Genomic DNA, 6,667 nt, shown 5'->3' on the forward strand with positions numbered 1-6,667 from the left:
CGGTCTTCGTTAAATTTCCGTCGACACGAAAACTAATTTTGACAGCCATAGAATGCGTGTTCGGTGGCAGACGCCGCGTAAAACTTAACCTGGCGAACAGCTTTGGACGAAGAGCCGTGCTGCCCAAGCTGTCGTAGGAAGCCTTCCCCCTTCCTCCTTTATTTTTTATTTCTCACTCATTTAAAAGCAGTATTTACGTTACTTTCGTGCAATATTTTCTTGAAAGTTTCTGGAGGGCAAAGTTAAGCCCTGTTGCGTTCGTTATTAAAGCAGCGCTCGTAACGCACGCCTGATTGAACTGGGAATTGACCCCTCAATACGAACGCGTCGATACCAATACCGATGCAGCCGACGCGCAAGCCAGCTTCAGGCGCAAACGCCTACGTAGCGCAGTGAAGTACTCCTTCGATGGTGGGTTAGCGTTTCACGTTTTTGCCTCAGGTGTGTTTCCACAAGAAAAGCGAATCAAGAAGGGGAGGCGAGGTAAAATAAAGATATAAAGCAGGAACGGCACTTTTCTTCTCTCCATTGAAACAACATAAAGAAATGTCACTCGGAACATTCCACAGATTAAAAAATATTAAAAAGAACAAGAAAACAGAAAAGAAAGGCTTTTCGCATGAAACTGCGACTGAGAGCACACACTTGCGACGGCAGGTTCGGGTCTCGCTTGCACACAGCGCCACCAACCCACGTGCTATTGCTCACGAATTGCCCCTTCGGGGGCATGTCGAGGAAGTTTGGCCAGCAAGACTCAGATATTGCGCTCCTTGTTGAAGTCTGTGGTTTCGCCGGTATTGCAGGGCCATCTACCATCTGGGTGTGCTATCGTGGAAGCATCTATTTATAGTCTTCACTCGGCGAATGATGAACATTGCATCAGAGATATCGGCGCATACATTTCGCGTCGTTTTCTGCCCTTTACTGCAGCTAAGACGCTGTAAATAGCGTTCAACGCTTTCGTCTTCTTATTATTATTATTCTTCTTCGTCATCTTCTTCTAATTCTTGTTCTTCTTCTTCCTCTTCTTCTTCTTCTTTGTCGTCTTCTTCTTCTTCTTCTCCTTCTTCTCTTCTTCTTCGTCTTCTTCGTCGTCTTCTTCTTCTTTCGGTAAGAATATATTTTCAAATGAACGTTCACTGACTTTTCCCGGTAGTCAATTTTTCGCGTCGAGCTTGCCGCATATCTTCAGTGCAAATTGTTCCCTCGCTTCCGTGACATTTAAACGTGCTGTATGACTGCAGATCCTGCAATTCAAAACTGCATGGTTCATTGCATCCAGCACGTATGAAAGCAACGTTGGAGTAACAGCCTAGCAAGGGCACAACGCCACGCGGCGATGTCACTATGCGAGAATTGAGAGCGAGTGCATTTGACAGTCGAACGCAAATTGAATGAGTCTTTATTTTTGTAACAATTGACGAGTATACAGGGAGCTCTAACGAATGACACAGAAAAGGAAAACCTATTTCTGTAGATGCGATTGTGTGTTACTGCCAGTGAAGTTTCTCAGTGCATCCACCATATGGGCACGGCCGCAGCGCGATAAGTGCAAGTGCACGGGCCTGGGTCTCCACAATTCACCTGTGTATGCCACCCCTCCCCTTCCACTCCCCCTCCCCTCCACGGGCGTAAATAATAATAATAATAATAATAATAATAATAATAATAATAATAATAATAATATTAATAATAATAATAATAAGAAGAAGAAGAAGAACGAATTGCTTGGCCGGCAGGCTGACACGTGACAACTTGACCTCACTGTATGCTACTTGCATTGGAGCGCATGCGTAGGCTCGCGGATGCGCGCCGATCACCGTCTTGTAGATTTGTTTCACTGACCCTTCTCGGTTATAAAAACGGAATTCAGGGGAGAAAATTCGGCGTACTTCGCTAGGGTTTGTTTTTTTCGGTTTCAACCAAAAACACTTACTCTTAATTTCGAACTAGGCGCCGGCCTACCTGTCAAACGTCACGCTCGAACGGCTCGGTGAGGTAAATATAAAACACTGAAAGGTTCTCATCATAAGGTGGGTTCGAACATCGTACAACCTAGCGTGCAGGAGGAAATATATTTGTCGTATAAATGGGAGGAACATTATGGCTGATGTGCATGCGAAGGTAAATGTGTGCCGATAAATGGACAGCACCGCCTTCAGGATCACCTACGAAAATGGTTCGATACAAGGAAAGAAAACTGGTCTGATGAGCCGAATTAAACTATTCGCTTTAAAACTTTGACACGAAGTTGCACGGCAGGTTATATTGGGGCCGGTGTTATGACGTCCGAGTGTCCTTTGTATCAGTGTTACTCGTTCTATAGTCATGCAGCCCCTGGTTTCATCGGATCGGTTCCAAGGTGTTCTCAAAATCAGTTCTAGAAGTTCGCCATTCATGAGCACCGGGGAAGCCAGAGGCTTAGCGAGTCGTTTGCGAAAACATGTAAGTTTTTAAACCTGTGTTCTCCACGTTGATCTCGGAAACGAGAACGAATCAACAGCGACATTGATGAATAACCACAATTTCTGCTTCGACTGTCTCCAAATTATCATGAGGTCATATTCAGTGTTGCCAGCGCGCAACATCGCGCACGCTGACGGTAAACTCCGAGTGACACGAACGTAAAACTTATAGGATCGGCATCTGAAAATTGGTTTTGTTACTTTCAGACGCGACATCCTTTCTTTTTTTCTTGTTTTATGTTCTTCCCACGAAGCGATCACTCAACCAGCGCCTGCCTAGACGATGACGGAGCCCGGCGCGAAGAAGCTCCCTTCGAAGTGACAGCGACCGCCACACTTTGTGGAAATGGTAACTATACCGCCAAGGCACGGCTACTCGCTGCAAGCCGACCGTCACGGAGGGTCCACTCATTGATGCAAGGGGCCAACGTCGAGGACGTCTGTGGGAACAGCGTCGACTTCAGATTCCCAACTGCCAAGTGGCTGCGTCCTTTCCGGTGGCGAACGCGCAAATTCGGAGGCGCCTAGGTTTGAAAGCATTTCTCAAAGATCATCGCACAATAACGTGAACACTTCATGCACAACGCAAACCACATTGTTCATTGTCCCTGGTTTTGGCTACACCGAAGCTCTAACGGTTGACGGAGCTACACGGAACAAGTGAGATGTCACATCGCCTGAGTATTACGGCAACACATCTTGCACAACTTCTATTCTAAGCCGGTAGCGTTGCCTTTGCCTTGTTAAGCTTGGATCGAGGGTGTAAATTTCCACACGTCGCGTGGCAACCGCATCGCATGTTTCTTTTACGTAAGCGGATGAGAAATGTTAAGGGCCATAACAATGGAATACCACTGCAACGTAAAACTATTTCTGTTATAATAATAGAAGGAGGCTTGACCACTGCATCGCGATGAAGACGACCCCTTTTCAGTTGGAAATTGCAAAAACGCCAAGTGTCCCGAGCATTGGGGGCACGTTAAAAATCCCCTAGTGGTCAAGATTAATCCGGGCTCATCACCACGACGTGAAACATCATCAAATCGTAGTTTTGGCATGTAAAACACGAATTTAATTCAAATGAGCCAAAGTTAAAAACGATTAGTAACATAGCCACAAAGAGAAGCAGAGAACACAAACAAAGGGCTATGTGCGTGCGTGCATATATATATATATATATATATATATAGAGAGAGAGAGAGAGAGAGAGAGAGAGAGAGAGAGATAAAGAGAGTAGGAATCATGCTGGCTCCGAAGGCGCAATTTCAGAGAAAAGAGTACGATATATGTTGTTATTGCACGATATACTTCCAACGTTTCGGCTGGTGGACCAGCCTTTGTCAGTCCAGAAGCCAAAACGCCACAAATATATTGTGCAATAACAACGCGCGCGTGTGTGCGTGTGTGCGTGCGTGTGTGCGTGCGTGTGTTATATAGCGTTATATAAGCTTTTACATGCGTCCAATACCTGCAAAACCAATTTGCATACATTTCAGAGAATTCAAGCCCAAGCTCTGAGGATATATGCCTTGGATTACCACGGAGTGCGTCAACTGCTGAAACTATTGCCATAGCTCAAGAATCGTCGAGACGATGCGTGCACATGTCAGGCACATTGCCCGGACCCCTTGCCAACATCTCGCCGTACTCACCGTGGAACGACCCCGCACGTGATATAGCACAACTGTTAGTGCATATCGTGCCTCGCTGACATCGCGAGACACAACAACTGCCAGATCGGGGCCTTCTCAATGGTGTTTGTGCCAGTTTGAAGTACATGCACCTCAGAATTCCAGCTCCTCAGAAAAAAAGTCAGATGTACCGCCGTCTACACTGAAACGATTGAGCTTACTCCTGTTGTACGAGAGATACAGTAGCCACGTACACATTTGTACAGACAGATCGACTACGCCGACCAGTTCTGGCGGTGGTGTGTTTATACCGACAAGAGGAATAACACTGCGATTCAAGACGTCACATGTCACGACGTCCAGGGCCGCAAAACTCATTCACTTGAAGCGCAATGCGCTTCAAGTTAATGACACAGAGAGCCCTGGCACATGTGTCGTGTTTTCAGACTTGAGACCGGCTTTACACAGCATGTGGTCAGTTCTCCGACTCCGACATGGAGCTCACGAACAGCTAACATACGAAATCGTAAAACTTCACCACGACGTCAAACAGAAAGGCCACCAAATTATTTTTCCAGTGGCTACCTGGCCATTGCGGGGTCAGTGGAAATGATCAAGCGGACAAAACTGACCGAGAGACACACCAAGAAAAAACACAGCGCACACATTCCTCTTTCTAGGACAGGCGCTGCAAGGCAGCTTTGTCACCTGGCACGCAAGCTCGTCTTAACAAAGTGGAACACTCCAAATATAAGGCGCACCAGGTTGCACGAACTGAAAACCCTTCGCTCCAACTCCGACCTACACTCGGACTACACCAACGTGACGCATCGCTTTTATGTTGGCTGTGGCTGGGAGTGGGCTTCACGAAGGCGTACACTACTTTGATTGAAATCACTGACAGTGCTGCATGCGATGTGTGCGGCGGCGAAGAGAACATCGAACGTTTATTGCGCCACTGTCATCGATTTCAGTCGTAAAGACAAACATTATCTATCGCATTGCGACGACTGGACGATCGGCCTTTGTCCGTGCAGGCGCTACTTGAAGACCGTCTCTCTCGTCGGCCCACTCTCGTCGGCCCACGAAGCTGTAAAGGAACTTTCGTCTGCTTGAGGGCGACTGGCCTACTTGAACGCCATTGAATTGCCCTCCGCGTGCGTGCGCGAGCTCACTGCGGCCTTTCCTTACCTCCCTTCCTCTTTCTATCTTACGTTTCTATTCCCTCTTTGCCGCCCCCAGAGTAGAGTAGCCAACCAGACGCATTCCTGATTAACATCCACGCCTTCTCTGTATTTCCTCCTCCTATTCTTTAAATACGCATGTTTTCAGCGTCTTGCGAGAATGAAATGCGACACCGAGCTTAAATATTAAAGAAAAGGGGGAAGAGAGAGAGAGGGAGAAGTAATAAGGGAAAGGGAGGAAGGTTAACCAGGCTGAGCCCCGTAGGCTACCCCTGCACTGGGGAAGGGGGAAAGGGGATTGAAAGAGGAGAAGGAAGAAAGAAGCTCATAGTTCGCACTATTACGTGCACAGGCGTTCATCACTGAATCAGTCACAGGCGGTCATACGGGCTGGTGTATTTCAAAAAGCGCACCAGCGCCCTTGTGGCCTTGCACCTATACAGCAGACGCACGAGGCCACGGGCCCAAGATCGTCTCCACTGTGAAAGGCTTGTCGTATAAGCGCCCCAAACCTTTCCGTAGGGCACTCCTCTCGTCTTTGTATGTGAGGCAGCCAGACTGGAGATGTTTGGTCGTTGCTTCGACACCACATATGCTGCAATTGGGACTGTACGCAATTACAGTTGGGAATGGAATGATGCTATTGTTTATATGTGTGAAAAGCTTGAAAATGAGCCGTTTAATTATACAGGCAATATAAATATTACAGCCACCTGAAAGAAATGACTTCGCTGGAAATGTGTTTGTGATTCAATAATACAAGGTCGCACAAGTGTGCCACATTTTCTTATAATAAAGCAACCAATAGCTGCTACTGGTGCAGCTATTGGTTTCATCTACAGTTCATCTATCTATATACGTAACTTTCTTCTTGATCTATACTTTCGGAAATCCCGATGTTTTTCTTTCCTTCATCCTCCCTATGTACATGCGCCTGTGTATAATATGATGCCATCGGAGTTTGTTTTTTAAAAGAAATAGTGCCTTTTTCTTCCTCATCTATCATTAAAAAACAAAATATCTGAACCTCCCGTGATGGTCCGAAACGCCCGCAACTAGGTATATTACCACTCTTGCGACAAACATGAGGTTATAATCCCTCATTGGCACCCTCGCGTGCGTCATTGCAAGAATGTCTCCTCATAAATAAAGTAAACAGTACACAATGTATACGCACAGCACAAAGATGGATGAACATATTTAACGGCCACACCATAATAATGTGAATGACGGCATAGATGAAAAATGCTGGCGAATTTTGTCGACAGCCTCTTTTCTGCAGCAAGTCTGTAAATGAATAAAGAAACAGGATATAGATATATAAATAGTATAAAAGGGATCCAGTCAGTTTTCAAGCACAAACAACAATATACCACGTCATGCTGTA

The sequence above is a fragment of the Dermacentor andersoni genome, chromosome 2 (genome assembly GCF_023375885.2).
Source record: "Dermacentor andersoni chromosome 2, qqDerAnde1_hic_scaffold, whole genome shotgun sequence".
NCBI classification, from domain to species: Eukaryota; Metazoa; Arthropoda; class Arachnida; order Ixodida; family Ixodidae; genus Dermacentor; species Dermacentor andersoni.